The sequence below is a fragment of the Chinchilla lanigera genome, unplaced genomic scaffold, assembly GCF_000276665.1.
Source record: "Chinchilla lanigera isolate Chin_1 unplaced genomic scaffold, ChiLan1.0 scaffold00099, whole genome shotgun sequence".
NCBI classification, from domain to species: domain Eukaryota; kingdom Metazoa; phylum Chordata; class Mammalia; order Rodentia; family Chinchillidae; genus Chinchilla; species Chinchilla lanigera.
In genome coordinates, this window is record NW_004955500.1 from 268,985 (window position 1) to 293,398 (window position 24,414).

At 35.9% G+C, this 24,414-nt stretch overlaps 1 protein-coding gene across 5 annotated transcripts in view; it reads left to right on the forward strand.

The window, feature by feature from the left end:
• Positions 1-24,414, forward strand: part of Cntn1 (contactin 1) — a 385,843-nt gene that overhangs the window by 114,281 nt on the left and 247,148 nt on the right. The window contains exon 1 of one of the 5 annotated variants that reach the window (XM_005406568.2): positions 21,430-21,827. The exons of the other annotated variants lie outside the window; for them this stretch is intronic. The gene's annotated coding sequence lies outside the window, so the exon portion shown is untranslated. Of the gene's footprint in view, positions 1-21,429; positions 21,828-24,414 lie in introns of those variants that run through there. 5 annotated transcript variants of the gene reach the window in all.

Sequence of the window (24,414 nt, forward strand, 5' to 3'; positions counted from 1 at the left end):
GATTCTCAGGGAAGTTTCCCAGAAGAAATAAATTATGAGCAAAAACCTCAATGATAATATGAAGTTAGCTAAGAAAAGACTTAGGGGAAAGAGTTCCAGAACAAAAGACAAGCCTGTGCAAATAAGGTACACCTTAGGATGGAATAAGAGGATGGTCAGAGTGACTGGAGTGCAGTGAAAAAAGAGGAATAATGCAAAGTAAGTCTAATGATGATACCGCACCTGCCATGGTCTGATGTGTGAAAAAGTAACATCATTGCGACCGGAAAACTTTGGAAACTTTAAAGCCAGTAAATAATTGAAAATACTCTTCAAGGCACTATGATAGACTTGGCGTGGATTATAAAGGGAGATATTTTAGATAGTCACTGCAATATTTAAGTCCAATAACAGAACAGGTTAATTGTAGTAGAGAAGAAAGACTATAATGAATTGGATTGATATAGATAGATAGATAGACAGACAGGACCAATGGACTAGTACCAGAGAGGAAGAAGCAAATATAAACTATGAACACTAGAGAACAAATGAATGGAGTGGAGAGTGATGCCGTCAACTACAGTAAGCAACACTAGAGGAAGACCAAGTTTTGAAGGAACAGCGAGAGTTCAATTTGTGCACTGCTTGAGTTTGAAACCCCTGTTAGTTACCCAAGTGTAAACAGAATGTAAGTGGGTTGATGCAGTTGTGTACCTAGAGCTCCGAGTGGACATTTGGGCTGGGAACGTAAATACAAATAGCTCAGATTATTAGAGTAAGTGAAAATACCTAGAGATGGAATGAGAAGCTTCTTATCCTTCAACCTTTAGAAGGATGATCATGGAAATAGTTCTCTGTCAGGAGACATAAAACAAATAAATGGACATAGAAATGAGAGGTCAAGGATGAAAGTCTGTACCCTGGAAAGTAGGTGAAGAGGTCCTCCAATTAAGGAGGAGCTGGCCGCTGTGTGACAGGGTGCCAGCAAAATCAGGTGGAAGGAGGGAGCTGGGACAGACAGATTTTCTATCCTGAATTTTCCCGTACGGATTGTACTTTCTTAGTCAACCTAAACGGTTTGTGTCCACATCCACTTTGCTTCAAACTCAAAACCTCAGCATCATTCTTACCTTCCTTTCATTCTCCACGTAAAACTTCTGTCTTGAAGGAAGTGCAACTTTAAAATGCTGAGAAACTTCCATATGTAATTCCATATCTAGCAAAAAGATCTAAGAGTACTCAGTCTAACTAATGACTCTTTTTCAGAGTAACAAAAGGAACACTAATTCAGTGCCCACAGACCTGTTCAAGAGCAGTGGCAAAGGACGTCCTTTAGAGAAGTGACAGCAGCAGGCACTTCCTGGCGTGGTTTAGGTGGAGGACCACAGTACCCAACCTCCTGCACCGCAAAGTGCGTTCTGCTCAGAAGCTACATGCAATATGAACATTCATTCAAATCTCATTTTACTTTCTAACTTTATATATAAATGTGTGTCAGCGAATGAAATGAATGATAAACCTCTTAGTTTGTTGCAGCATTACTGCAAGAAAAAGCATGAGCAGATTTTTGGAAATATTACATTTAATAAAATCATATTAAGCACTTAAGACAATAGTTGACACAAATTAACCTCAATACTGTAACTTATTATCATTTGACAGTGCATATTATGATAAAGTCTTTTGCCTACAGTGTAATCTATTATTTTGTATTTATATACATAATTGATATTTATATACATAATGTCTATGACTGAGTAGTTATTTAATAATGTATATATAAGAGACTCTACTATTTCTTAGAATTTGCACTGAATGTCTGTATCACCATGTAAGTACGGATACAGGGGTATATTATGTCTGATACCAAAGTTAAATTACTTTAAATCTCTGAGTAGAATAATTTTTCCTTTTTAGCATTAAGGAGGTAATAAAGTTAAAATAAAAATAAGCAGTTTAATAAGATATTTACATCACTTTTGGTGGGACAGAAAGTTACCCTGTGTTTCTACACATGGATCTCCTAGTGGGAGATAATATTTTGTGAATCATTATGATCTCACAAAAGAAAAGGACCCAGCAAATCTAGCTGAGTTCATCAACCAACCAATAATGAAGCATTTATTGTAAATGTAATTTGTGGAATCTCTGTACTAGATGTGTGTTTTGTAGAATCACCAAGCGTGGTGCCAGCTTGCTAGGAGTTTATATAGCAGTAGTACCCAACAGCAACTTGGAACTTTTATCTGGTGGCACTTTGCTATGGAAGTTCCTTTATGTTCTTTCATTTAATCAATCCTCAAAATATTACTATAACATAGGCATTATTTTTAGCCATATTTTCATTTGATGGATATATATAATGAGATTTAAGGTGCTTAAGTAACTTGGTTGGGGACAAATAGTAAAAACACAAAATGGCATTGAACTCTGAGATATAAGAAGCCCAAATTCATGCTACTAATCATTGTGTATGTTGCCTCTGTCTCTTTACAAGTAAGTAGGGAGGTAAATAATGTACATTTAAAAGATAAACAGTACAAGTGAGGCAGAAAACTATTTTTTAATTTCCCATTTTTGAATAAAATGTTCTCTACTTTTGAGCAATCTTTGTGAAATTATTGGATTTTTAAAGAATTAACAGGATTCCTAAGCAAGAAGGTTTCCTTTCTTTTGATGGAGGAGGAAAGTGACAGCTCGATCACTGAGAGGACAGAAATAGATCACTCCCTGGAAACCACACATTAGGCAAGGCAATGCCACCAAGGGTTTTTCCGTGTATCTGGCTGTCATCTCCACACCAGATTCAACACGTCAGCCTTAACAACAAGAAAAACAGGAGTCAGCTAAAAAATTCTTAGAGACCTGAGGAGAATCTCCCTGGAGAAAGCAAAGTGAGGACAACAGTGAAACTTATTAGAGTTAATAAGAGCTAACCAGTGTCTGCCTCAGGCTGAGCAGAAGTGGGAATCCACATCAGCGGAGAATTCAAGTGGGTCAGGCACAGGTAGGGTGGTGAGATAAACTTTCCCACTTAAGAATAAATGAGTTTAGACACCAAGTTAGGGCAAATTGTGGATAACAACAGGCCAAAGAGAATTTAGTTTATCTCAGTACTGGAAATTGAACCCAGGGCCTCTGTGAGGTATATCCTGACCCCTTTTTTATTTTTTATTTTGAGACAGGGTCTCAGTAAGTCTCTAAATCGCTCATGCTGGGCTCAAAATTGCAATCTGGAGCCTCAGCCTCCCAGAGTGCTGTGATTATAGGTGTGTGCACCACCACATTCAGTTTAGATTTTTTTTTTTTTAAAGGCATATCTGACAATCTAGGATGGAGACAAGCAGTGCAGATTTTTAGAGAAGCTTGGTAACAAGCATTCTTAGACTAATATATTTTGTTTTGTTTGTATGTATGTAAGTACGTAGGTACGTACTTATGTATATATTTATTTATTGAGACAGGGTCTGGCTATGTAGTTCAGACTGTCCTTCAACTCACTGTGTAGACCAGACTTGCACTCATGGTGATCCTCCTGCCTTAGCTTCCTGAATGCTGTGATTTATGGGCACCAGGCACCACACCTGGCTCTTAGCTTAATATCTGAAGAAAAAAAATCCCTTATGCAAAGGCCAGCAGCTTGGGTCTGTGTGGTCAGCTCTGTCACGGTGACTACTAACTCAAACTCGAGGCATCAGATACTCTGAAATCAGCACCCACTGTACCATTGATTCTCGTATCCCTGCAACCACAAATATCATTTGCACGCTCTGTGAGCCAATCACAGTGATAAACACGAGACTCAAGATAAATGAAAGTGAAGTGAAACAAATATGGTTTTGGCTCTGGTGGCAATAATATTGTAGTAGAGGAATTAGACATCAAATAATTTCAAAATTATGTTGTTCATTAGTGTTTGGCCTAGAACAATAAAGGAAAGATAGCAAGTATTGTGACATGGATTGCAGAAGGATCTATCCAAGTTTGCAAGGTATTTACGAAGAAACAGCCTGTAAAAGGAGTCTGTTAGTCAAGCATGCATTTGGAGAAAGAGTATTTCTGAGAGAAGCAGCATGAATTTTTTTACGTAAGGAGAGACTTGGGAGGTTGCCAGTGTGGCTGGAATGCAGGAAAATTGGTCCAAAAAAGAATAAGATGAGGTTGGGGGCCAACAGGACATTACATACTGTAATTGAAGGCTTAAAATAATAAGCATAGTGGAAAAATACTGTTTATTTTCATGTCAGCAAAAAATATGATGACCTCTACATTTTTAAAAGATCTTTTTAGGTGCTCTGGTGTGGTGTTTGGTATGCATTAGCAGACAGCAGAGGAGACTTCAGTCGTCTAAGTAAGAGATAATAGCTTCAGCTTGGTTATTGACAAGACACACTAGATGGATTAGCATAATTTGGAGATGGAGCAGAGGGGTTATAGCCAAAATTTCAACCATGACAAGTTGATGTAGGATGCTGTTATATACTAGAACAGGAGGATTGAAGGAATAACAAATCTAAGGAAACTATTTACTTCTAATTGTCTTAGGATGAGATAACAAAGGACTAATATCAAGTTGATGTGTCTGGAATTCAGAAATGATATCCTAGATGGACATGAAGTTTGGGTTTATCAGCATGCATATAATCTTTCAAATATAAAATGTAATATTTCTGCTTTGGGGCATTTGCAGGTGAGATGGTGGTACTATTTCTTAGGAGAGTGATTTTTTTTTATTTTTTTATTTTTTAAATTTTTTATTTTTCCTGGCACCGGGAATTGAACTCATGACTTTGCACTTGCTAGGCAGGCACTGTGCCACTGAGCTAAATCCCCAGCCCCCTTTAGGATGGTGAAAATAGAAGGACAACCAAATTTAGGGAAAGAAACTTGAGTTTCCCTGAGTGTAAAATGCTGTGAATACCAACCATAAAGATCAAATACATGTGTTTGGATGTGTGTGAGTTCAGGAAAGACGTTTTGCTGCAGATACATTTGAATTACTATACTTGGTTGCACCAGCATGGAGGGACAATCCAGTGAGAACATAGACTGCATATAGAAGGGGTGGGAAAGAGATAGGAGAAAGGAGGAAGACAAATCAGCAGGGCACAGAATTTTAAGGTGAAATAAAGTGAATAAGCTGGTAAAGAGTAAGATGGGGCCATGGAAGCAAGGAAATACTAGAGAAATATGGTGTCTCATAATTCAAACGCAGAGATACTGCAGATGCTAGGAAGTGAAAATGTTTGCAAATGTTTGCATCTGGGAGGTAGAAGTGAAGGAGACACAGTTCCCTATCCTCTGTTGTTTTATATCTGTTATAACTTTCGGAAAGTCAGTTTTAGTTGTTGAGGTCAACACCTGCTGATTTTCTTAAAGTGGAAATCTTCCTGTTATTTTGAATATTTTCTCTCAGCCCCTCCCTACACCGAATCAGACCACAATTCCCATCAATCCTACCTCAGAAATGTCTCTGTCCTCTTTATACTTATAGTCAAGGTCTCCTTGAGTTTATTTATCTTTACTGCTTCACTACCACATACATTTCTAATGCTTCAGCTCTTCAGACATCTTCCAACTCTTAAACATCCGCCACTCCTCTAATGATCAAATCTGCTTCTCTTAACCATGGGGCAGTTAAGTCTTGCCACTTGAAAATTGTATGCTGTGAGTTGTATGTAAAAGTACAATAGAGAGTAAAAAATATTTATCTCCAGAATGGACTGTGCATCTTCTCCTGTCAGGTCAGCAGTTTGAGGATCTAAATCATTGTGAGTAGTAGATCTGGATATAGACTTTGCCCCAGTTTTGTTGGGGTAACACTGAGAAAAGAAAGAAGAGAATTGGGAACAACATGGGGATCATACGATCCCTGGAAATTCCTACTAACTTTTGTTTTAATATTTACATTTTATATAAAAAGGAAATGTCTTCTTGAATGAGTTGGAAATGAATGAAAGTCTGCAACCTAATTTGATGGTAATTTGTGTGTCTTTTCTCCTCAGTCTTTTTTTTTTGCAAATATAATGTCACTGATCATGGAGTTGGGAAAATAGCCAACAGTACACTGTTGTATAGTATGCCTACTGTATGGACAAAATATGTGAAAACAACTTCTAAAGCATTGATAGCATTAAAATGTAAAAGATCTGATGTATTTTGTTATTCATCATTTTAAAATAGTATGTATTTAATCATTAATTTATATCATTTAATTAATAATGACTGTTTTACTGCCTTGTAAAATTCCTGAAACTTTAAAGAGGTGCTTGCAAGATGTTAGGGGTTTATTTCAACAGGCCACTGGTTTTAAGCATTTGAGGACAAGCACCGTTAAATTCTTGACACCCGCTTAGGTTTGACCTATAACATACATCAGTGAATATCTGCAAAGAAAAATTTCAACAATAGTCAAAGCTGAGGGTTGTTCCTTGCATTCACAGCTGCGAGCCCAAGTAGTTTGCTTTGGCCTCCATTCCCTCAGCTTACTTTTCTTTGCCCCTCTAACTTGGATTGTTTCCCAAACGTAATTATCCCTGGATCATGTAAATATGTAATCCCTGTCTTACTTTCTTGTTGCTGGACAAAATGCCCAACTCCTAAAGTTGAAGGGGGAGCAGTATTTTAGCTCAGTTTGTAGAGGTCTCAGTCTGCGGTCGGCGGGCACTAGGGCAGGGTCACACATGGCGGAGGGGGCGTGGCAGGCAGAAAGCCCTGGGGGACTGAGGGAGGAGGACAGATATACACAGTTTCAGGCCACGCCCACAGCAATCCATCTCTTCCTACCAGGCTTTGCCTCTCAACATCACACCCAGCTATAAACCCCTCAGTGGGCCGATCCAGCATCACACACTTATGATCCTGTCACCTAAAAGCCCCACCTATGAGCCCAGGAGGCTTTGAGGGTCCATCCGGATATAAGCAATAACAGTTCCTCTGGCTTAAGATTTTACACCTGACAATTTTATACCAGAAAAGCCATTTAGATCATATGCTATCCCCAGAGACTAGGGTTTTTATTGCCTACTTTAAGTCACATCTATTTTTAATTGAAATATTTGTTCATCTCAGCAAGGTATCATTTGTTTAGAAAGATCTCAATACCCCAGTCCTTAGAAATAAACTATTACTTACATTTTTAAGACTTCCTCTTGAATTTAATAGGACAAAAATCTATGATAAAATCTTTTTCTGGAAACTGTAGTGGCTAGTTTCAAGACAAAACTATTTATGCAGAAGCAAAATTGATTTCTTTATGCAATAACTCCACAAAAACAAAGATTTTATAAAGAGCATACTGATACATTAATATCCTGCTATGGGACTCAGTTTTTCTGAGTAATAAAACGTGTTCCAAAATATAGAAGCAATTTGTACAAAATTGCCTCAGGAAACCAAATTATGTTAAAGTATGTTACATTTTATATTTTAAACTTGTAGTCAAATAAGAATGGAAGAATGTGAATATGAAATTTTGTTCAAATTTATTTTTTATTTAGTTTAATATCTGGAGAATTGTACAGATCTATTGATTGGTTTTAAATATTTGTATAAAAGATCAGGTAAAATTAATCTATGGTGTGCGCAAGATAATTTACCTTTTGGAATGGCATAGGCTAGATTATATGAACACTAATGTGTACATTACATGAACACTAATGTGTACATTATATGAACACTAATGTGGGTCATATTATCTTCACTAAAACCTTTACAGTGTTTGTATATGGATCCATATCAGTGTATATAATATATACTTGTGTGGTATAATCATAATATACTCACTTTATTAAATACATCTATTGACGAGGCTTAGTACCTTTTAAATGATAATGAAGCTGCAAGCCCAAAAAGGAAACCTGTGTTGTTAAAGTGTTATTTAAAATATTGTAATGAAGTGCTGGGGATATAGCTCAGTGGCACAGTGCCTGCCTGGGAAGTGCAAGGTCTTGAGTTGATTTCCCAGTACCAAAGAAAGCAAAACAAAAAAACCAAAACAAAATATTGTAATTACTCTATCACCTGTTTTCTTTTATTGGCATTTATTCCTGCATTCATCCAATACATCTTCTTTTTATTTAAAAAAAATTTATTAGTCCAATTTTGCTATACATAATGATCGTGTTTATAGGGAATTTATACCTATACATAATACATTTTAATTCTTCCTTTTTTATTTTCTTCCCCGCCAACTCTTCTTCCCCTCCCCATTTACAAAAACTTTATTTCTATGTTTTCCTTCCATTCTCTCTTTTTAAAATCCATTTTCTCTTAGGGCTGGGGACATAGCTCAGCGGCATAAGTGCCTGCCTGGCAAGTGCAATGTCCCGAGTTCGATTCCAGGTACCGAAAAAAAATAAAATAATATAAAATCCATTTTCCTTTCCTTCTCTTCCCTCTCCCGCCTCCCTTGTTCCCCTTCCCATTTGAACATGTTCTCCCTACTTTCTGATTTTGTCCTCCATTTTGCTCTTTATTTACCCTTTCAGTTTCTTACACAAGAGAAGCAATGCAATATTGTAAATTGTGTGTCTGATTTATTTCACTTAACAATATGGTCTCGAGGGGCATCTATTTACCTAAAAATGACACAAGTTTATCCTTTTTTATGGCATAGTGCTCCATTATATATAAATACCACATTTTCTTTATTCATTCATCTCTTGATGTTTCATTCATCTGAGATGTTTCTAAAATTTAGCTATTATAAATTGTGCTGCTATGAACGTGGGTATGCATATGTCGCTGTGATATGATGCTTTTAACTCTTTAGGGAAGATACCTACAAGGGGCACCGCTGGGTCAAATAGAATTTCTAGTTTTCATTTTTTGTGGAATCTCCATACTGTTTTCCACAGTGATTTTACTAATTTATATTCTTACCAACGATGGAAAAGGTTCTCTTTTCCTCAGAGCCCCACCAACATTTTTTATTGGTTGATTTCTTGATGACAGCTATTCTTTCTGGAATTTTATATATTCCAAGTATAGCTGGTGTACAAGGATTTTAAAGCAACGTTTTAATATATATGTACATTACAAGATGAATAATCAAGCCAAGTAACATCACTTCACATAGTTCCTGTTTCTTTCTATATAAATGTTAAAAATGTTTAAGATCCACTTGCTTGTAGAATTTCAAGAATACAATACATCGTTATTAACTATAATCTCCATTCTGTACATCAGGTCTCTAGAACTTCCTCATCTTTTATCTACAAGTTTTTACCTTTTGACAAACATCTTCCTATTTCCCTCATCTCCCATCCTTGGTAACTACCCTTTTACATTGTTGCTATGAGTTTTACCATTTTAAATTTCAGATAATGAGTGAGAACATGTAGTGTTTGTCTGCATCTGTGTTCTTTTAGTTGTTCATCTGTGATATTGAAAATTGTAGGACTTCCTTTTCTTTCTTAGTCTGAATGATATGCCATTGTGTTTCCATTCAATACTTTATCCATTGATCTATCCTTAGGGTGATTTTGTATCTTGGCTACTATGAATATTGTTGCAATGAACGATTTTTTCACCTGCATACATATGCAGAAGTTGGATTACTAGATCATATGGCAATCCTGTTTTAGATTTTTTGATGAACTTAAATTATTCTTTTTCATAATGACTATACCAATTTACATTTCTACCAAGAATGTATAGTGTCTCACTGACATGTTTTATCTTTTGACTTTTATTAGTGGTCATCTTAAAAGGTGTGAAATGATATTTCATTATGGTATTGATTAGAATTGCCTTGATGATTAATGATTTGGGTATATTTTTGTTGTTGAGTACATGTTGTTAACTTATATGTCTGCTTTGGAATAACATCTCTTCAGATATTCTGTTCTTATGGGCAGGCTGTTTCTTGACTATTGAATTATGTAAGTTGCTGATATATTTTGGATATTAACTAATAATTAGATATATTGTTTACAAGTATTTTCCCCCTTTCCGGGTTCCTTCCCTTCCCCCACTTCCCTGCCTTTCTCTTTTTAGCTGATGTTGTCGCACGTGGACATCCAGTTTCCCAACAACATTAATTGCAGAGACTATTATTTCCCCAGAATGCATTATCTCTAGTGTATATATTTGGCAACTTTGTTGAAGGTGAATTAACTATATATATGTATGGGTTATTTCTGGAACTTCTATTCTGTTCTATTGGGCTATGTGTCCATTTTTATACCAGTACCATTCTGCTTCGATTATTATAGCTTAACCATATGTAATGTTAATGGAAGATGTGTGATGCCTCTTTATCACTTAATTTTGTTAGTGCTGGCCTGATAAAATGTTGTTTCGACTATTTGTAATATTTTATAGTGCCCTAAGAATTTTAGGATTTTTAAAAATTTCTGGAACAAAATGATACTAGGTTTTGATAGGAATAGCAGTAAATCTGTATGTAGATTATTTTGGGAGTTATGGACAGTGGGACAATATTTCTATTTCTATTTCACGGATACAAGATAGCTTTCTATTTTGCTTGTGTGTGCCTCTTCTTTCATCATGTTTTATACTTTTCAGTGTGGGGATTTTTTACTTATTTGGCTCAATTAATTTCTAAGTACTTTATTATTTTTAGTTCTGTTATAAATGGGATTATTTACTTTATTTCTTTCCTTTTGGTAGTTCATTGTTTTTGCATAGAAATGCACCTAATTTTTGTATGTTGACTGTTGTCTTGCAACTTTATAAAAATAAGTTGCAACAGTTTTTGGTGGCATATATATTATATATATATATGATATATATATAAAATATATATTATTTATATAATTTACATAATTACATACACCTTTGCACCAGCTGTAATTATATGTATTACATATAATTACATATCAGAGAGTTTTACTTCTTTCTTTCCAATTCACATATGTCCTATATTTAGATATTTTCTGTATTTTCTTGTCTATTGTTCTTACTGGGACTTCTAGTATTTTGTTGAAAAGAAGTAGAGAGAAACATCATCCTTGCCTTTTGTTGTACATGTCTTAGTGGGGAAAGTTTTAGTGTTTTCCTCACTGGCTATGATGTGAACTGCAGGATTTTTATATCTGGTCTTTATTGTGTTGGGGTAAATTCCTTCTGTGCCTACATTATTGAGGTTTTAATTATGAATGGATGTTGAACTTTGACAATATCATTTGCATTTATTGGTATAATCATATTTTAGCTCCACATTCTATTAATTTCTGGTAATATATTTATTGATTTGCATGTGTTGCAAATGATTTGCATTTTTCCCAACCCAGGGATAGATCCTAGTTGATCATGGTGTGTGATGTTTTAAAGTGCTATTGAATTCAATTTGCTAGTAGTTTGTTGAAGATTTTTTGTATCTGTGTTCATCATAGCTGATGGCTTGTATTTTTTTTTCTTACACTTGTTTTGTTTTCAGGATAATTGAGGCCTCCTAAAATTACTGTTTTTCATTTAGATTCTTTCATGGATATCAATTTTGCTCAACTCACTTTTTGTCTTGTATTCCATAAACTAGTAATAACTAAAGAGATCAAGAGAATTTTATGATACTATCTTGAAATTATTAATATCTTGAAATCATATGAAGAAAATATAAGACATGTGGCTTCAATCTAGTATTTGAAGTTTTGATTTTTCTCAATACTTTCTAAACACAAAACACCTTTGAAAACACTGATGTGCTTTTGTGCTACAGAAAAGTTTGTACCTATTTTCTTGAGGAATATTGGTTTGTAATTTTCTTTTCTTGAAATATTTATAGGTATCAGGTTGAATTTGCCACAGTAAAATATGTTTGGAAGTATTATCCCTCCTTCAGTTTTTTGAGAGTATTTCAGAAGTCCTATAGTTAATCATTTTTTAAGTTTACCAGTAAATCCACCAGGATAATGGCTTTTTAATGGGAGATGGTTGATTATTGATTCAATTGTGAACTCATGGCCAGGGCATTTGAAAATGTCTTATCAGGGAAGAGAAAAGAAAAAAGTAAATAAAAGGGAATAAAGAAAGCCTATAAGATTTATGGGATGTAATCCAGCTGCTACTAATTGAAGTTAAAGGAGAAGAGAAAGAGAAAGGGACAGAATATGAATAAAAAAACGAGGACTGAAAATTTTCTAAATCTGAAGTAATTAGAGATACATGAAGTTCAAAACTCACCAGTCCAGTTTAATCCAAGAAACACTTCAACAAAAAATCATAATCAAATTCTGAAAAATGAAAGGCGTTTTCATCTGTTTATTTCTCTTATTGGTGATATTCATTACATCTTTTAATTTCATTCATTGTATTTGTCAGCTCTAGAATTTCTGTTCGGTTCTTTTGTTATTCTATTTATCTGTTGACATTTGTGTTTGATTTGTGTATTGTTTTCCTTTCTCATGAAGCTGTACAGAAAACTTGTTTCTTGTAGGTAACTGAAATTCCTTGCAACTATTATTTGAATTGTTTCTCAGGCAATTTGTAGATTTCCATTTCCTTGAGGTTAGATAATGGAAAATTATTGTGGTCCTTCGGTGGCATTATATTCCCTAGGTTTTTCTTCTTTCTTTTTTTTTTGGCTTTTTTCTCCGGTACCGGGAACCGAACTCACGACCTTGCGCTTGCCAGGCTGGCGCTTTTGCCGCTGAGCTAAATCCCCAGCCCTGAGCTAAATCCCCAGCCCTGAGCTAAATCCCCAGCCCTGAGCTAAATCCCCAGCCCTGAGCTAAATCCCCAGCCCGGTTTTTCTTCTTTCTTATGTCCTTACACTGAAGTCTGCATATTTGATGAAGCAGTTACTTTTGGTAGACTTTACTTGTCAGTTTTGCTGGTGAAAGCTGTACCCCTACCAGTAGGTATGAAGGTGCCAAGGGAGTGAGCAATGTATTTGTAGTTTGGATGAAGATATAGTCTTCATTCAGCTGTCAGCTAAAGTGAGAATTGACTAAAATTACAGGTGTCAGAGGCCTTGTTAGACATGTCAGTAGTAGTAGTGAGGGTTGTTTTCATTGACTGAGGCTGCTGAGATTCTCTTGATCTCTTTTTGTTGTCTGGGGAAAGTTGTGGGCTAGTATGCGTGCCAGGGCCATTCTCACAGTGGTAGCGGCACTGTTTGACATGGTATCTATGGAGTAGCTCAGAAATGTGGTCTACAGGATAGCATATGTGGAGGAACCATAGCTCAGGGATCCAGGATATTTGTAGGATTTTCGCCATGATCTCGTTAATAACAGTGGGGTGTATGTGCATGAACACAGAGCAACCTTGGAGCCAGGGTCCAGAGTGCAAGGCTACTGATGCTTTCGCACTATGAGGACACAGCTGGTGCAATGGTGTATGTAATGTCTGTAGTGTAGGCACTCTCAAATGGTGCTAGTAACACTGAGGTTCTTGGTATTGGCTTCCTTGCTGTAGCAATGCCTCTGATGGCAGAGGTATTGATATTCACGAAGTAGCAGTGAAGCCAAGGTCCTTCACATAATTGTGGACACACTCATTGCAGATGAGTAGTGCCCCTAATGTTCAGATTCTGGGCACACAGGATATAGCACAGAGCTGGGGTCCAGGCAATGTCTGTGAGTCCAGCATAAGGGGCACATGTGGCAATAGCAGAGATGACTGCACGCAGTCTAACCCACCTTCCTACCTCTCTAGATGTCTTAGGTGGCTGATCAACCCAGAATAACTTCCTGTGTGTTTATTATCCTTTATTTTTTTCCACTGTGTTATTGTATTTTCTTAGTTGGACTCTTGAGTACTCACAAGACTATTATTGTTAAAAAAAAGAAACTATTTTTGTAAATGGATAGGATTCTAATTTTCTTGTTTTTGTTTCTGTTTGGTCATGGAAAGAAGTCTGTTATCTTCTACTCTGCCATCTTGCTGACTTTGTTGCTTACTAAACCTCCTTTAATGAATTACTTATGGATTGAGTCATACTTTTAAAAACCTCAAGAATCCTAAAAGAATTGAATGTGTGGACATTTGTCAAAAAAAAACACACCTAAATATCATGAAGGGTGTCTATATGGTCTGGAGTATAGAGTTGTATTTAGATGACACAATTTTGCATATATTTAAATGTGTTACTTGAGTAGATTAATTAGTTGTAATTTTAAAAATTCTCTAATATATATTTTGAGAGACAGACTGCCTTTCACCCAAAGCTGTTTGGTGCTTTTCGTGCAGCAGAAATCACTGCTGACATCTCTTGACTTAAGAATTAAGCATACATTCCTTTAAGAGAATTTAGTCACTGAAATAGAAAGAACTGCTTCTTTTAAAGTAATTTTAAGTAAGTATGATTAAACAGGGGTGATTATAAGTTTTTATTATAATTTAACAAAGGAGAAACTTTAAATTATATTTTCTATTATACTTTTAAATATTAAGATTATTTGCTACCTTATTCTACATGGAGATTGAATTGAAATTAGGTCATTTTCATGAAACCTGGGAAATCATTTGGGTACACTGATACCTGCAAGCTAATTGAAATTTCAGGGAAAATTATAGGTCACTGAATAGAAACTAGGAATCTTTTCATATTACATGCACAATATACAATTATCTTGAACTTTTGAGACAGATTAGGATACCTATTTATTTGAATTAGTTTTTCTTCTTTAGCTGAAGCATTTCAGGAGTGAAGAGGTATTTTAAATAGAATTAGCTATCATTAGAAGTTTTTTTTTTAATCTTATGGTCGCCATCTTTGAAAAGGAAGTAAACAGTAAAATAAGGGGTTTCTAACTCTAGAGACTTATAAGATTTCTTTCTCATACTTTTTCTTTACCTAACTGTATTTTTTGCTAAATGTAGAGTTCATCTGTTCTAATTTGCTTATAAAGTCTAAATTAGCAGTTCTTAGAATTAATAGGCAGAGAAAATCTTATCCTACTGCTCCTAAGGAACCATATTTCTTTTTTTTTTTAATTTTAAAGAGAAAAGAACAAAAACAAAATAACAAAAACAAAGACAAAAACAAAACAACACAAAAACTATAAAAACAATATGTATTTCTTATTTTAACTTTAAAATGTGTCATTAACATTAAAAGTTTACATACAAATATGAAATCAAAAGTGTACCCCACTCTTAGCTTAAAAATATGACTGCTGCATATGTAACCGATATCTTCTCTCTTCCCTCTCGCCAGCCATGCTCTTCATTTCTGAGTGATAGTTGCAGTCTAGAATTCAATATTTATTTATTTCTCACACCTTTATTTATAATTTTCATATATCCATGTATGTCTCAGACAAAATATACTGTTCTGTTTTTCTTGTTTATTAAATTTTACGTGATCAGAACTAAGATGTATGAGCTCTGCACTTTTCCCCTCAGTGTAAAGCTTCTAAGCCCTATTTATATTAATACTGATGGTTCCAATATTTTATTTTTCTGAGTAAATTTTTCAAAATAGTATTAAAATGCGATGCACTGTAATATGTATTATCTTTTGTCATGTGGAACTCAAATTCTGTCTTATTCTTTATTTGTATTCTCTTAAGAAATTCATGTAAACTCTTTCAACCTTTATTCTTATGTCCAAAATGAGACAGTAACATCTTCATAAATTGGTCCTGATATAATTATATAATGTATATAGTTAAATACAGATGTACATGTATAAAATATATGGTTGGAAACAAATACTTTTTCTATATTCTAATTTTTCCACCAATTTTTTATTATTATGAGAATTAAAAAATAAGAAATAAAAAACAAAAGCAATACCAAATTTCAAAATAAAATGATAGGAAATTATCAATTGATGTAAGGAATTTTTTTCCTCATTTCTTTGTATTCTTATGTCCCAGATGAATAATAATATTTTTTATGAAAAGTATGCACAGGACTGGGGATATAGCTCAGTGGGACAGCGCCTGCCTGGCAAGCATAAGGTCCTGAGTTCAATTCCCGGTACCGAAACAAAAAAAGAAAAGTATGCACAATAATTTGACTACTAAAAATTGGAGGAAAAATGCTTAATTGTTTGATCAACTTTCCTCCATTTTTAATGTCAGATTACTGTTCTTACTTTTCATTAAAACTCAGTTTTTATTCATCTGGGACATAAGAATACAAAGAAATGAGGAGAAACAATTCTTTCTTTTACTCTGGGAAGGGTTCAGTAGCTTCATATGGTAGCTAAGCCTGAGCTGCGAACTTAGAACTCCTGAATATAACATCCAATTCACCTTTTCAGTGGTCGTGTAATTTGACCAAATTACTTGACCTTTCTCTGAGTTTAACTTTCCCTGAAAAAGTGGAAATAAATGCTACTTAAATAACAAGGGCTTTGTGATAACCAAGTTACATTTTACTAAAATAGTAAGCATTGTTTTAGCCTTGCAGCCTTTACTAAAATAGTTTTAGTATGGTTTTAGCCTTGCAGTTTATGATATATCTATGTCTATACATATATATTATTCTTTTTTAAATTTTATTTTAAAGAGAAAACAAATCAAAATACAAAGACAAAAACAGTAAAAATGATACAGAATTTCACAGGTGATAGGAAATTAACAACGGTTGTTGCATCACATGTTGTTGGCTGGGGATATAGCTCAATGGCATAAGCGCCTGCCTGAGAAGCACAAGGTCCTGAGTTTGATTCCCAGTACCCCACAAAAAGATGTCCAATGTTGTTATCTTCAAAGTAGTTGCTCAGATTACCAGGTATAGGCGTGCAAGACTGATCAAGCAATTAAGCATAAAAGGCTTTTTTGTATGTTCACTTATATAAATCTCAGGGTTTCATCCTTCATTTTCTTTTTTGCTATTTTCTTTCTTTCTTTCTTTCTTTCTTTCTTTCTTTCTTTCTTTCTTTCTTCCTTCCTTCCTTCCTTCCTTCCTTCCTTCCTTCCTTCCTTCCTTCCTTCCTTCCTTCCTTCCTTCCTTTCCTTATTTCCTTCTTTCTTTCTTTCTTTTTGTCTTTTTGAGACAGGGTCTTGCTATGCAGTTCAGGCTGACCTTGAGCTCACTTTGTAGTCCAGGCTGATCTTGAACTCACAATGATCTGCCTGCCTCAGCCTCCTGAGTGCTGGGATTACAGGTGTGTGCCACCACACCTTGCTGCTATAAACTTTCAACTTGTTTATTTCATCAAGCTTGCACAGCTTAAATATTCCTGTTCATGCCTGAACCTGCTCAGTGAACTACAGCCTCAATATTGATCTCCCGGAAACTTAACATGCCCACCGCTTCACCAACTGATCATCTCATTTCCTATTTTATCTCACCTTTGTTATGGCTAATATTAATGTTCTAGTTATCTCACCATATTCTCATAATACTAGTTGTTGTTGTTGTTGTTTTGGTGGCCAGGATGAGGAGAAGACTGTATTACCCAACCCTGAAAATCTTTTATGTCTCTTCCCAATCTCATAATCCTACATAAAACTAACTTTTGAAATGTCTAAATATCTCTGGAGTGGCTGGGAATTTTACTCAGCGGCAAAAGCATCTGCCTGGCAAGTGCAAGGTCATGAGTTCAATTCCTGGTACCAGAAGAAAAACAAACAGACAAAAACCCCAAATAAATACCTCTGGAATATGCGCCTCATGTCCATATCCCTTATCTACCTTGGTTGAGCTCCTGCCATTCCCGGTGGACTACAACTAGTGATCTGTTAAATGTATTCCTTATATCTATTTACTAGGCCTAGTTAGTCTTCATAAGTGCACTTATTATATTATTTAAATATATCTATCTCTGTACAAGTTTATCCAACAAATAGTATTTAAAATATGTATAAATTCAAAAATTTAATAGTACTTTTAAAAAGTGATTTTAAAATCACTTTTACTTATCAAATTTTATAAATTTGAATTTACATAATTTTCCTGTATCACTTGACAAAACGCCCTGTCCAGACCTCTCAGACCTGAGTTTGTAGCCCTGTCCTGTGACATCGTACCTCCCTACAAACACAGGTGGAATTTCCTGTGGGAATATTTTTCCCTTGAGCCCTTTGCCTTCCATGAAAATAAGTTTCTAGAGGAAATGAGTTAAGGTTTCTAAAGTCCTTGCTTGTCAGAAACTCTGTTAAGAGACACTGAATTTATAATATTTGAGTTTTAAAAATCTATGAGGAGGTTGATTTTTTAAAAACCCTATTTTATAAAGGAGGAAATCAAGGTAGGATGTAAACTCTCATGTATAGATTATTAAAAACTGCTTTTAATGACTGTGTTCTTATTTATTTACTGCTCATAAAAATAACATAAATTATATATTTACTTTGATTTCTACATGATACAACTGGTCTCAAGGACTGAATAAAGAGAAGGCAAAGCCAATATTTCTTCTACTACTGTGCTTACTAGAATGGCAGAAAAGTAAGAGTTTACGTGCACCTAGCTGTTACCGAGTATATAGGGACCGTTCAATGTGATTTTGTAATTTTTCTCCTGTGTGTATCTTATTGCATATTGTAGTGATTGTATCTCTCATTTTGTGTCGGGGTATTAACCTGTTTTCCTCACTAACACATGACCATGTTGGAACAACCACTGACCTGTACACATTCATTTTTATCATCCACTACAATTCCTTATATGTAGAAAGTGTATGACAATTTCTTTTAAGTAAGTGGATGTGTTGTGATTAAGAGGTAGCTTGGGTACTGGCAGGACAGAGAGAGAAAAGGAAAAAGACTGAATATCAGAAAACGACGCAGTCCTTGCAGCACTTAAAGCCTTGAACTCAGAAGTGTGGGAACTTTAGTACAAAACTCTTCCTAACTTTTCATGGTTTTTTCCCTTATATTGAAGAAAAACTATGCATTTCCCAATGACAGACATTACACAGACTCCTTATACAAACTAAATGCGCTTTGATTTATTCCCCAATTGTGATTTATTTTATTGACCCTACTCACATTACAGAGATCAGTCTGTATTTTACATGCATTATAAATTAGAAATATCAGAAAGCCTCTTGCTCTACAGATATTAAATTTGGCTAAAGTGGTCATCTCTGTTTTCCATCCATTTGACAGGATCAGGTAAGTGTTTTTCCCGGGCATTGACAGACTTCTGGAAAATGGAATTTGGCTCTTTACTATAACCACAGGCTTTGTTTTATCAGGACATAAAATTGTCTACTTTTTCTAGTCATTTTTATTCAAGGCTTACTTACTGCGTTCCTTTTCTAATTTCTTTGGGGTTTGCTACCTTCTTTATTCTCCTGTCACAGCCTTCTCTATATTGTTGGTTCCTAAACTTAGTCTATTCTGGGCTGATGATAATGAGGATCATGATGATGACTATGGTCCTATCTCTCCCCATTTGTAGACATTTTTCCAATTGCAAATTTGGAGTCTCCACTTTAGACATGGGCCATGGATGTTTGTATAGGAGAAATCATACTGGTTTTCTTCCCATTCACTGAAGGAGAGATGGACTAAACTGATGCTCATCCTCGCCATTTGCTTAGCCACTGTTGAATCATGGCATTTCAGGGAGCTTAAATTTCTGTTGCTTAACTTTGTAATTATTGTAGGTTATGTTAATAATTTAGATTTCCTATGTAATTCTACTTTAATATCCTCATACTTAATACATCAGGAAAATTTCTGATTTCTATTTTTAAATGAAATTCTGTCTTCCTATGAAATTGGTTCAGTGGGTGACTAAATTGATCAAAATTCTATAATATTAAAAATATAGTTAGGTTTGTCAATATTTATTTATTTATTTATTTATTTATTTATTTATTTATTTTTGGTGGTACTGGGAATTGAGGTCATGGTGCTTATAATGACCTACATCCCCAGCCTTTTCTTTTTTTTTTTTTTTCCTTTTTTAAATTTTGAGACAAAGTCTTGCCAAGTTGCCCGAGTTGCCCAGGCATGGACTGCACTTGCAGTCTTCCTGCCTCAGACCCCGAGAGTCCTGAGATTATAGGCATGCACCCACATGCCTGTCTCAAACTTCTGTTTTAAGAATAAAGAATACTAACCTGATAAATAGAGAAAATTACAAAATAAATTCTGCTGTGTAGTTTAATTGAAATTTACTAGGTTAGAAGTAATATATGAATATAAAACTAGAGGCTGTGAAGGACAGAACAAAATAATAGGAATATGGAATATATTACAGACAAAGTAACTGCATGTTTAATTTATCAGATTGCCATTTAAAATATTGTTGCATAAATTCTATCAATCAGGTATGGTTGTCTTTACATGCTTTACATGCACAGGGAATACGCTTCATATGCATTTGGAAGAAAGACATATTGCTCTGCTATTTTCTGAACTCTATTGTCATCAGATGTCTACTACCCTGGAAGGCTGGTAGCAGCTTTGGTTTATTGAGTAGAAACCAGTGTGATCATGCCTTACCCAAAGAAGATGTGTTCCCTCCAGTGTAAATGTCAGGAGGAAAACACTGGAATCTCTGGCAGTTGTTCTTTTGCTTTAGACCCAAGCCATAAAACTTAAAATATTTCGTTCTGGTTTTGCAAGTGGTCAAATGTAATGACATATATGGTGTGGTTGTGTGTGTGTGTGTGTGTGTGTGTGTGTGTAAAAGGAAGCCTTAATGACTTCAAGGTCTATTTTATCTGGGTGGGAAGAAATTTAATGAGCTTCACATCCAATACACTTCGAGAAATAGAAAAGCATTACTTATATATGCATGTATTTTCTGTTTAACATGGGTATCTCACTACGGTGTTTTTGCAAATGCTATTATGACATTTTAAAATACTGCCTGTAGTTTTCTTCAGTGAATATTAACATAATTAAATGTACATTTTGCTTTAAAGCTTACTTTTTCCAGCCAGTGAAAACAATGGTATTTTCTTAGACATTTATACTCTAACAGAAGGAGAGCTCAGAACCAGCTCAGCAGTGCCACACCCAAAGTCAAAGTGCTTAGGGTGAGAAATAGTTCTTATTGATGAACACACGAATCAGTTATGATGACTTTTGCATTGTTGGAACAAAACTATGTTTTAAAATGAAAGTATTCTAAGAAAGGATATTTGAATGAGCCCAGATAGAAATCTCTTATTTTTGAATAGCCACATATCACTCTCTCTTCCCCTTATTTCTTTAATTTGCATAGCCTTGTTGGTATTCTAGAAATGATGTGAATATCAGCTCCGTATATCATACTGATAATATACAGTATTCAGCCCAAACCTGTCGCAAGTGTATTTTTAAAGGAAGCAGATGTTGTATCATTTCTGCCCAAGAGAGAGTTCGGTTTACACGTTCTGCAGTACGCAAATGTCTGCTCTTCTGGGAATGTTTTACCCGGAGTGGCTGCTGCAGGGTTGGAGGCTTCTGCCTGTGATTTAGGTTGTAATTTTATTTGTGGAAATAAACCAATCACGGAGCCCCGATTGTCTTAGTGATGAGATGATCAATAGCCCATTACTGGATAGAACAGCGGCTACAGGAAGTGCATGGAAGATTTGAATGCATGAATTATGCATACCGTGCTCATTCTTTAGCCCCCAAACAGAATGACAGGGTTTGTGAAGTCGCCTCAGATAGTTTCTTGCATTAAGTGACTGCAGTGAGATGCTTAATATTTTCAGGCATAGAAGCAGCATTGACTCGGGCCAGCCGAATTTGGAAGATGTAAATTCCCCGGCTCATAGCACAGAATGCTTCATTTGAAAGTGTTACTATGCAGAAAGCCAGCTTTGCAGTCAGAGAACCTGTTCTCCCCAGAAGGTTGGCTGAAGGATGGGAGCGGGTGTGCCTACCTCTGAGGTCACAGCTTGAAGTCCTTTGAAAGTGCCTTCTGCTGCAGGAGCGAGGCGTTCTGAGGTCTAACCATCTCGTTGCATTTATTCAAACGGACAATTGGCAATAGATATTATACCCAGAGCAGCAGACAATTCAACACATGAGGTAAGCCCAGGATTTGGGGTGGGTGATTGTAAACTGGAATCTGCTGAGTCGGGGTAGTGGTGATTCTTAACAGTAAGGTTGACTCAGACCTTGGTTTTGAAATGCGGCAGCCGGGCTCCCGATTGTTATGTTAACGGAGAGCTGACTTTATTTTATTGGTTGGATGTTATTAGACCGAATGGCATTTTATTTTCCATGCAAAAGCTTTTCAAGAATGTACCAGTGCCCAGATGTGTGTGTCTTTAATGGAATGCTGCAAACCGGGGAGGGGCAGCAGGGAGAGAGGGCGGAATCAGTAAGTGACAGTTGCCTCCTGGTGGAGAAGTTTTAGTGGGGCTGTGGCATTGCTTTGGCTCAGATTATTACCTGAATGTCAACATTTTCAAATTCTAGGAGAAGGTAATCGTAGAAACCGAAAATGCTGTTTCCTTCTCCCGGAGGCAGAGGAGAGCATAGAGGTGCTCGCACTCAAAGGCTGTGATGCATACAAATTGAGCAGCTGGAATTAAAACAATTTGGACTACCATGTCCTTGAGGAAAGACCTTGTCAGAAACAAAACAGTCTGACTTTTTTTTTAACCTGCAGTGGTTTCGTGGGGGGTTTTTGCCCCTTTTGTCAAGAATGCTTTTCTCCAAAAGGAATGGATAAATGGAATAGTGTGAAATTTACCAGAAAAGGAGTTTTATTTCTCTCTTGCTCTTTGAAGAATTAAGCTTAAACAATTGTAGAGCCCATTACAATAAGAGCCGAATAAAATTTCCAAAAATTGCAAACCTGAAAATATGGTACTATATTGCTATGCTACTATATTGCTCAGAGGTTTTTGTGAATGTAAAGCCGATTGCTTAAATATCATGGCAAATACTAAGTGTGCAGATTGTGTTCCGCATGATATGGGTTCCTGAACGTTTCTTTAGGGTGAGAAAATAGTATTTAAAAATGTTGAGTAACAGAGTCTAGATACAGTAAAGTTCTCGAAGGATGTCTTTACCAGTAAATTTATATTATCATAACCCCAAATCATATATATTATATGTTGTAGTCCATACTTTATACAACATGTATGATATGTATTTATCTCCACTTCCTTAAGTGTGTTTCCTGTTTTAAAAATGTTTGTTAAATGTCTATCAGAAACCAATAATACCGAAAGCCAATTACGTTTTGCAAAAGTAAGCCTCCTTTTTCTGCTACACTTAATCTTAGCCCAAAATCTGAGAAGCAGTTTTTTTTTTTTTTAATTTAAACACAAAGAAGTGTAGAGCAGTGAAATGAGAGCACAGAAAAACCACTCTCAAGCCTTTCAAGGTGCGCTTCAATTCTGCCACAGCGCCACCCGTCACTGGGGTCTCCCGTGCACGGCCTGTCGGTGCGGCCACAGAACTCCCAGCGTTGTTTCCTGCGGTTAGGTGTTCAAAGCTGATCCAGCTCAGGTGTATGAGGAAGCCCACACGTGGAGTCTTCTCGTAGGGAGGGGAGGCGAGGCCGCCTATGTACGATGTCCTAGTGGTCGCCTGGTGCTGAGTCATGGTGCTCGGTTCTCACACTTCCTGTCTAAGGTGGCCCATTAACAGCCAGTAACAGACGGTGAAATGGAATCTGCAGGGAAAAGGGAAAGAGTGCGCGGAGGACGGCAGCGGCTTAAGGATATTTACTGCCTAATGACACATACTAAATTCTGGGTAATAAGTAGAATGACAGAACTACTTGTTGGACCTGGCAGAGGTAATAGCAGGAGAATAAAGCCCCTGTGCTGAATGACAAGATCACACCGTCCTATTAATGGACGGACATGGGGAGACTCTGTGGACAAGGGGGTCCGTGAAGCACTGTGCTGGTATTTGTCTGAACTTCTCTATCTTCTTTCTAGTCTCTCCCCAAACCATCGATTCATCTCATTTAAAATACTTGCTGGTCACATAAAGAAGCATTCCCGGATCATATGAGGGTAATGTGGAAGAGCTATGCTCCCTTCCCAGTTCCCCCTGTAGTTATAATTAATTTCCACAGACTATCACTTGGGCGAAATAACAAGAAATGAAGGATGATTTTAATATCAACCTTGATATGTGGTGTGGAGCACCAAAATGAATTTAATTTGTGATTACTTTGGCAAGGTATAATCATATCAGACATCCTCGAAAAATGAGGCTAAAAATATCATAAAGAGAAACAAAGAGAAATATAATGAGAAATATAGCAATCAGACATCAAATATAAGATTTTTGAAAAAAAACCCTTAATTCATAGTTTATATTCATTATTAATATCTCTTAAAAATGAATGTGGAAGAATTCTGAACTATCATGGTTTGCTAAAAGTTTTACAATTTACCATAAAATTAATTTCATTTCATTTCATATTTTTTTTCAGAGACAAGTTCTGCTATGTAGTTCAGGCTGGTCTTGAACTCACTATGTAGCCCACACTGGCCTTGGCCTTTCAGCAGTCTTTCTGCCTCGGCCTTCCAAGTGTTGGGATTGCAGGTATGTGCCACCATGCCTGACCATAAAATTAATTTTAGAGGTGATTTAGCAGTGTAAGAAATCAGTTGACAAGAGTATTTTAAAATGGTAAAGTATAAAT